At 40.5% G+C, this 9885-nt stretch overlaps 1 long non-coding RNA gene across 2 annotated transcripts; it reads left to right on the forward strand.

The window, feature by feature from the left end:
• The first annotated feature begins 1127 nt into the window (after positions 1–1127).
• On the forward strand, positions 1128–8608 carry LOC118377093 (uncharacterized). 2 transcript variants are annotated; one of them, XR_004824160.2, is made up of 4 exons: positions 1128–1767; positions 7417–7450; positions 7765–7962; positions 8357–8608. It is a non-coding gene; the product is annotated as an uncharacterized LOC118377093 (long non-coding RNA). The 2 variants fall into 2 exon arrangements; XR_004824159.1 differs by lacking the exon at positions 8357–8608 and having other exon boundaries at positions 7765–8311.
• Positions 8609–9885: the final 1277 nt, after the last annotated feature.

Below are 9885 nucleotides of genomic sequence, written 5' to 3' on the forward strand. Positions count from 1 at the left end.
GGCCTACCTGGTTAAATAAAGGTGTTCTCAACTGGCCTACCTGGTTAAATAAAGGTGTTCTCAACTGGCCTACCTGGTTAAATAAAGGTGTTCTCAACTGGCCTACCTGGTTAAATAAAGGTGTTCTCAACTGGCCTACCTGGTTAAATAAAGGTGTTCTCAACTGGCCTACCTGGTTAAATAAAGGTGTTCTCAACTGGCCTACCTGGTTAAATAAAGGTGTTCTCAAGGCCTACCTGGTTAAATAAAGGTGTTCTCAACTGGCCTACCTGGTTAAATAAAGGTGTTCTCAACTGGCCTACCTGGTTAAATAAAGGTGTTCTCAACTGGCCTACCTGGTTAAATAAAGGTGTTCTCAACTGGCCTACCTGGTTAAATAAAGGTGTTCTCAACTGGCCTACCTGGTTAAATAAAGGTGTTCTCAACTGGCCTACCTGGTTAAATAAAGGTGTTCTCAACTGGCCTACCTGGTTAAATAAAGGTGTTCTCAACTGGCCTACCTGGTTAAATAAAGGTGTTCTCAACTGGTCTACCTGGTTAAATAAAGGTGAAAAAAATCAATTAAAAAAACTCTAACACACATTTAACTCTACGGTATAGTACACCTTTAACTCTATGATGTAATATACCTATTATATAATATATACTATATTAAATATAATCATAGGCTACTGCACACTGAACCTATTACCTCCCTTGAAATCACTGGGGCGGCAGGGTAGCCTAGTGGTTAGAGCGTTGGACTGGTGACTGGAAGGTTGCAAGTTCAAATCCCTGAGCTGACAAGGTACAAATCTGTCGTTCTGCCCCTGAACAGGGAGTTAACCCACTGTTCCTAAGCCATAATTGAAAATAAGAATTTGATCTTAACTGACTTGCCTAGTTAAATAAATAAAAAATAAGAATAAACTGGCTACTGCATACTGAATCTATCACCTCCCTTGAAATCACTGGCTACTGCATACCTATCACCTGCCTTGAAATCACTGGCTACTGCATACCTATCACCTGCCTTGAAATCACTGGCTACTGCATACCTATCACCTGCCTTGACCATGGGGCAGTTGCCTATCATTTGAGTGGTATCAATTTTAGAAGGGAGCAATCCACATATCCTTTACCTTGCATGGTACACGCTGCTGGATTTTTAAATATAATTTAATATATTAGTTTATCTCATTCTCAACACCTTGTATTAAACTACAATAGTCTACAAACAATTCGTGCACTCTACTCTAGAGAATAGATGTTGGAAACATCACATTCAGGGCAGTCTATCCAGCAGGAACTTGACAGACACAAGCTATTTTATGGATCAGGTGTAAATGATTAGGAGCGCTAGGAGTGGGTTGGAAGCTCTTCTCTTCTAGCTCGACAACGGAAAAATAAGCTGCTGAGTCAAACAGGCCACCTGACGCGCGGACTCAACCGCTGAATTGTCATCAACGCTGTGTTTGTACCTTTCAGACCGAATTCGGTGACGGACTGAAAGGTTCCCGAAGTGGAGACAAAGGTGATCTCCTCCGGAAAGCAACGGACAGTTTAGAAATCGGCACGAGACTACAACGAAGGGCGAGAAGGATGTTCTATTCATGCCGTCGTCTCATTCTGTAGATAGACAGAGAAAAGGACCCCTTTGGTATCAAGCTCCTCTCTCTACCATTCGGTGGTTCGGGGGGCGACAGAGACTGTTAAATTCTCTGACACTGGGAGTGAAAACAACGTGACATTGCGAAGGAAAAACCTGCCTGTTCCCTGCTTTTAGTGGTGAGTAGTGATACTTTATTGTAATGTTTTTATGGTGTTTTTTTATGGGATGGATGAGAGTGGAGTTAGAGCTGTGAGGTTATAGGAGCGGTGAGCTTCAAGGCAAGACATGCGCTCCTATGGGAGAGACAAGTTCATCGTTACAATCATACTCAAGTCTTCAGGTAGCCTGTTAGATAACAATACTGTCATAATAATGAGAATAGAATACGTCTAGTTTATTTTCTAAATAAGAAATACGTATATTACTATACGATTCACAACAACAAGATATTACTTCTTGCTGTATTTCGTTTTAGCTACAGTAGAATATGTGGTACAATGACTACCCTACAGTTAACGTTAATTGTTGAAAGTTGATAGGTACAGACCCATTCAGCCTACTTTCAGATGAGTTTGAGCCTTTTGTCTTCACTATGTTTGTCTGCTCTTTCAGGAAAACACTTACTTAGCCCAAACAACAATGAACACCATTGTTTCAGATTCTCCTCAATGTGTAGTTGCTGCAATAGCAATATATATTTTTACAGCCTAAACCCATATGTGAGCAGTAGTAAGACTGGCCACAACAGAGTCTCTTGGCTTTTGTTATTCATTGCTTCCAGCGTTCACTAAGAGAGTGAAAGAGAGTATGACCATTCACTGACAGCTGGTTTCAGTCCCTTCAGAGGACTTCTTGCTGTTAAGTGCTACAGTCTGAGCCAGTTTAGAGTGGCCATTTCCCTACAGGGCAGGTAGATTATAATGCACACTTTTCCCTCTGTAGTGTAGGTTGCATTGAAGACTTGATCAATGTACAATTGAGTCCAGTGAAGCATGGTGCCGTTTCTATTTGTGACAGAGCCTGTACTACTGCTCTATCCCAAGCCTGCTGCTCTATGCTCCTTCCTATATATTTGGCACAATACCCCTTCATCTAAGTTAGGCTGAGAGGGCTCCCTGGTACTCATATATTCATTGGTAACATACCTGATCTCATACACTTCACATTAAAACTGTTGGGTGTTTAACGTTGCTCAAGCAGAGAGTTTTTTGAAAACCTTTTGAGGGATCCATGTTGTGCTTGTGGTCTAAAAACAGAATGTTTTTTATGTGCCTTTGAAAGTACCTTTGTTGTCAAAAGTTCATTTTAGCCTAAAAGCATTTGCAATATGTCATTGTGCATTAGATAAGTTTCACTGACTACCATCATCCAAGTGCATCGACTCACAAAACCCTCCCTCAATGTTACTTGTAGTTAGTATATTCATGTTTAATGCACTTTATTGAAACATCAAGGTTGTGGGTTCGATTCCCACAGGGGACATGTATGAAAATGTATGCACTCACCATTGTACGTTGGTCTTGGTAAGAGCATCTGCTAAGTGACTAAAATGTATATACTAGTGTATAAAGTGTATATACTAATACAACCCACACATAGCCTAGTGTATATACTAATACAACCCACACATAGCCTAGTGTATATACTAATACAACCCACACATAGCCTAGTGTTTATACTAATACAACCCACACATAGCCTAGTGTTTATACTAATACAACCCACACATAGCCTAGTGTATATACTAATACAACCCACACATAGCCTAGTGTATATACTAATACAACCCACACATAGCCCAGTGTATATACTAATACAACCCACACATAGCCTAGTGTTTATACTAATACAACCCACACATAGCCTAGTGTTTATACTAATACAACCCACACATAGCCTAGTGTATATACTAATACAACCCACACATAGCCTAGTGTATATACTAATACAACCCACACATAGCCTAGTGTTTATACTAATACAACCCACACATAGCCTAGTGTATATACTAATACAACCCACACATAGCCTAGTGTTTATACTAATACAACCCACACATAGCCTAGTGTTTATACTAATACAACCCACACATAGCCTAGTGTATATACTAATACAACCCACACATAGCCCAGTGTATATACTAATAGAACCCACACATAGCCTAGTGTATATAGTAATACAACCCACACATAGCCTAGTGTTTATATAATACAACCCACACATAGCCTAGTGTTTATATAATACAACCCACACATAGCCTAGTGTATATAGTAATACAACCCACACATAGCCTAGTGTTTATATAATACAACCCACACATAGCCTAGTGTATATACTAATACAACCCACACATAGCCCAGTGTATATACTAATACAACCCACACATAGCCTAGTGTTTATACTAATACAACCCACACATAGCCCAGTGTTTATACTAATACAACCCACACATAGCCCAGTGTTTATAGTAATACAACCCACACATAGCCCAGTGTTTATAGTAATACAACCCACACATAGCCTAGTGTTTATACTAATACAACCCACACATAGCCTAGTGTATATACTAATACAACCCACACATAGCCTAGTGTTTATACTAATACAACCCACACATAGCCTAGTGTATATACTAATACAACTCACACATAGCCTAGTGTATATACTAATACAACCCACACATAGCCTAGTGTTTATACTACTACAACCCACACATAGCCTAGTGTATATACTAATACAACCCACACATAGCCTAGTGTATATACTAATACAACCCACACATAGCCCAGTGTTTATACTAATACAACCCACACATAGCCCAGTGTATATACTAATACAACCCACACATAGCCCAGTGTTTATACTAATACAACTCACACATAGCCTAGTGTTTATACTAATACAACCCACACATAGCCCAGTGTTTATACTAATACAACTCACACATAGCCGAGTGTTTATACTAATACAACCCACACATAGCCCAGTGTATATACTAATACAACTCACACATAGCCTAGTGTTTATACTAATACAACCCACACATAGCCTAGTGTTTATACTAATACAACCCACACATAGCCTAGTGTATATACTAATACAACTCACACATAGCCTAGTGTATATACTAATACAACCCACACATAGCCTTTTGTTTATACTAATACAACTCACACATAGCCTAGTGTATATACTAATACAACCCACACATAGCCTTTTGTTTATACTAATACAACTCACACATAGCCTAGTGTATATATAATACAACCCACACATAGCCCAGTGTTTATACTAATACAACTCACACATAGCCTAGTGTATATACTAATACAACCCACACATAGCCTTTTGTTTATACTAATACAACTCACACATAGCCTAGTGTATATATAATACAACCCACACATAGCCCAGTGTTTATACTAATACAACTCACACATAGCCTAGTGTATATACTAATACAACCCACACATAGCCCAGTGTTTATACTAATACAACTCACACATAGCCGAGTGTATATATAATACAACCCACACATAGCCCAGTGTTTATACTAATACAACTCACACATAGCCTAGTGTATATACTAATACAACCCACACATAGCCTAGTGTTTATACTAATACAACTCACACATAGCCTAGTGTATATACTAATACAACCCACACATAGCCTAGTGTATATACTAATACAACTCACACATAGCCCAGTGTTTATACTAATACAACCCACACATAGCCCAGTGTTTATACTAATACAACTCACACATAGCCTAGTGTATATACTAATACAACCCACACATAGCCCAGTGTTTATACTAATACAACTCACACATAGCCTAGTGTTTATACTAATACAACCCACACATAGCCTAGTGTATATACTAATACAACTCACACATAGCCGAGTGTATATATAATACAACCCACACATAGCCCAGTGTATATACTAATACAACCCACACATAGCCTTTTGTTTATACTAATACAACTCACACATAGCCTAGTGTATATACTAATACAACCCACACATAGCCTTTTGTTTATACTAATACAACTCACACATAGCCTAGTGTATATATAATACAACCCACACATAGCCCAGTGTTTATACTAATACAACTCACACATAGCCTAGTGTATATACTAATACAACCCACACATAACCTTTTGTTTATACTAATACAACTCACACATAGCCTAGTGTATATATAATACAACCCACACATAGCCCAGTGTTTATACTAATACAACTCACACATAGCCTAGTGTATATACTAATACAACCCACACATAGCCCAGTGTTTATACTAATACAACTCACACATAGCCGAGTGTATATATAATACAACCCACACATAGCCCAGTGTTTATACTAATACAACTCACACATAGCCTAGTGTATATATAATACAACCCACACATAGCCCAGTGTTTATACTAATACAACCCACACATAGCCCAGTGTTTATACTAATACAACTCACACATAGCCTAGTGTATATACTAATACAACCCACACATAGCCCAGTGTTTATACTAATACAACTCACACATAGCCTAGTGTTTATACTAATACAACCCACACATAGCCTAGTGTATATATAATACAACCCACACATAGCCCAGTGTTTATACTAATACAACCCACACATAGCCTAGTGTTTATACTAATACAACTCACACATAGCCTAGTGTATATACTAATACAACTCACACATAGCCGAGTGTATATATAATACAACCCACACATAGCCCAGTGTTTATACTAATACAACCCACACATAGCCCAGTGTTTATACTAATACAACTCACACATAGCCTAGTGTATATACTAATACAACCCACACATAGCCCAGTGTTTATACTAATACAACCCACACATAGCCCAGTGTTTATACTAATACAACCCACACATAGCCCAGTGTATATACTAATACAACCCACACATAGCCTAGTGTATATAGTAATACAACCCACACATAGCCCAGTGTTTATACTAATACAACTCACACATAGCCGAGTGTTTATACTAATACAACCCACACATAGCCTAGTGTTTATACTAATACAACCCACACATAGCCCAGTGTTTATACTAATACAACCCACACATAGCCCAGTGTTTATACTAATCCAAGCCATGGTTAAAACAACGGTTCTTGAAAAGGTAGAATCAATTTCCAGGCTTCTTCTTACAACTCTTTTAAGTCTGGAGTTCTGATTCATTTGATTGTGTTAAGAATGAACAAAAAATCAGGAGAGAATACCAGGCTTGAATGCAACCGCTTTAACTTGTTGCCTTGACAGCAGCTCCCTGGGAGCTCATGAAGCACCAGTTGCTACTAATCAGCCTCCAAGCTGGTTTTTAACACTTTAACTTGTTGCCTTGACAGCAGCTCCCTGGGAGCTCATGAAGCACCAGTTGCTACTAATCAGCCTCCAAGCTGGTTTTTAACACTTTAACTTGTTGCCTTGACAGCAGCTCCCTGGGAGCTCATGAAGCACCAGTTGCTACTAATCAGCCTCCAAGCTGGTTTTTAACACTTTAACTCGTTGCCTTGACCGCAACTCCCTGGGAGCTCATGAAGCACCAGTTGCTACTAATCAGCCTCCAAGCTGGTTTTTAACACTTTAACTTGTTGCCTTGACAGCAGCTCCCTGGGAGCTCATGAAGCACCAGTTGCTACTAATCAGCCTCCAAGCTGGTTTTTAACACTTTAACTTGTTGCCTTGACAGCAGCTCCCTGGGAGCTCATGAAGCACCAGTTGCTACTAATCAGCCTCCAAGCTGGTTTTTAACACTTTAACTTGTTGCCTTGACAGCAGTTCCTCAACAAGCGTCAGCTGCAACTCTTTGGTAATCAGCTTCCACACCTGTCCTCACTCTCCTTAATCAGCACTGCCACCCTACTTAAACCTGACCAACCAAACTTTAAGTCTGTTTGTTCTGCACTGCATGTCACAGGACGCTTTGTGTTTCTAGCCTCATCAAGGTTTGCTGAGCAAGTTTAGCCACTTAGCAAGTTAATTGTAATGTTTTGTTGCATCTGCTTCTGTTCAGGTCTTCTTCACTAACCTCTACTCTATTCCATCTCACAACCTGGGTGTTGAAATCATTTGTCTCTTAGTGTTGCATGCTTTAGTTTCATTGTTTTCAATTTCTGTCTTCAGGCTCTCTGTATCCCTCGTTCCCCTCATATCACGGACCAGCATGCTGCCTGCTTTCATGACATTTCCTCCCCGCCAACCTGGCTAGTTTTGCTGCCTATTCCCAGCGAGCTCTTCTTGGTGTATCTCCCGACTGTCCACGGGCCTACTTCACCGACTGCACCATGGGAAGTCAAACACTCGGCTATTCAAACATCGCCTGTACAGTAATTTATTTTCAATGCACTCCATATTAATTTCCATTCATGTTATTGATATAAAGCAGCTTGGTGCTTGTCATTATGCCATTAATTAAAGCTTGTGAAGGACACGTGTGCCAGTCCATATGACTGCAGGCCTCACTTTTTATTTATTTTTTATTTCACCTTTATTTAACCAGGTAGGCAAGTTGAGTACAAGTTCTCATTTACAATTGCGACCAGGCCAAGACGCGGTATTAGCTTGTTGCAAGTTGGCCAGATCCTGCCATCCTGCAGACCAGCCTTCTCACTCTAGAGATGTCTTTGCATGGTGTCGTCCAGCCATGATTGTTCTCTCTTGGTATTTTGCTCCCCCCCCCCTAATCTTCAAATAAACTACTTCAACCTCTCTCCAGTCGGATGACTATGGCTGCCCCTCCTCCCGGGACCTTATCCACCTCCACCCATGTATCGTACTGCATGATGACAACATCCCCTGCTTCCTCCACTGTGGCATATTCATTCCAGCACCACCAACTCAGACTCAAATTGGGCCTCAAAGATTAAGACCCAGGTCCCAAAACAGCTCCAGACCGGGCTTCTCTCCCAGCCTCCGATTACGACTTGGCATCCAACACAACCCAACCCAGCTACAGCTCTCCCCTGATTATTTTTTACATTTTTTTTTTATATCACCTTTATTTAACCAGGTAGGCTAGTTGAGAACAAGTTCTCATTTGTAACTGTGACCTGGCCAAGATGAAGCAATGCAGTTCGACACGTAACACAGAGTTACACATGGAATAAACAAACATACAATCAATAATACAGTAGAAAAATCTATATACAGCATGTGCAAATGAGGTAGGATAAGAGAGGTATAAGGCAATAAATAGGCCATGGTGGCAAAGTAATTACAATATAGCAATTAAACACTGTAATGGTAGAATGTGCAGAAGATGAATGTGCAAGTAGAGATACTGGGGTGCAAAGGAGCAAGATAAATAAATACAGTATGGGGATGAGGTAGTTGGATGGGCTATGTACAGGTGCAGTGATCTGTGAACTGCTCTGACAGCTCGTGCTTAAAGCTAGTGAGGGAGATATGAGTCTCCAGCTTCAGTGATTTTTGTATTTCGTTCCAGTCATTGGCAGCAGAGAACTGTAAGGAGAGGCAGCCAAAGGAAGAATTGGATTTGGGGGTGACCAGTGAGATATACCTGCTGGAGCGCGTGCTACGGGTGGTTGCTGCTGTGGTGTCCAGAGAGCTGAGATAAGGTGGGGCTTCGCCTAGCAGAGACTTGAAGATGACCTGGAGCCAGTGGTTTTGGCGACGAGTATGAAGTGAGGGCCAGCCAACGAGAGGGTACAGGTCGCAATGGTGGGTAGTATATGGGGCTTTGGTGACAAAACATATGGCACTGTGATAAACTGCATCCAATTTGCTGAGTAGAGTGTTGGAAGCTATTTTGTAAATGACATCGTCGAGGATCGGTAGGATGGTCAGTTTTACTAGGGTATGTTTGGCAGCATGAGTGAAGGATGCCTTGTTGTGAAATAGGAAGCCGATTCTTTATTTAATTTTGGATTGAAGATATTTAATTTGAGTCTGGAAGGAGAGTTAACAGTCTAACCAGACACCTAGAATACGTGGACAACTACAAATACCTAAGTCAGAACCGTCCAGAGTAGTGATGCTGGACGAGCGGGCAGGTGCGGCATTGATCGGTTTAAGAGCATGCACTTAATTTTACTTGCATTTAAGAACTGTTGGAGGCCACGGAAGGAGAGTTGTATGGCATTGAAGCTCATCTAGAGGTTAGTGAACACAGTGTCCAAAGAAGGGCCAGAAGTATAAAGAACGGTGTCGTCTGCGTAGAGGTGGATTAGAGAATCACCAGCAGCAAGAGCAACATCATTGATTTATACAGAGAAGAGAGTCGGC

The sequence above is a fragment of the Oncorhynchus keta genome, unplaced genomic scaffold, assembly GCF_023373465.1.
Source record: "Oncorhynchus keta strain PuntledgeMale-10-30-2019 unplaced genomic scaffold, Oket_V2 Un_contig_1028_pilon_pilon, whole genome shotgun sequence".
NCBI classification, from domain to species: domain Eukaryota; kingdom Metazoa; phylum Chordata; class Actinopteri; order Salmoniformes; family Salmonidae; genus Oncorhynchus; species Oncorhynchus keta.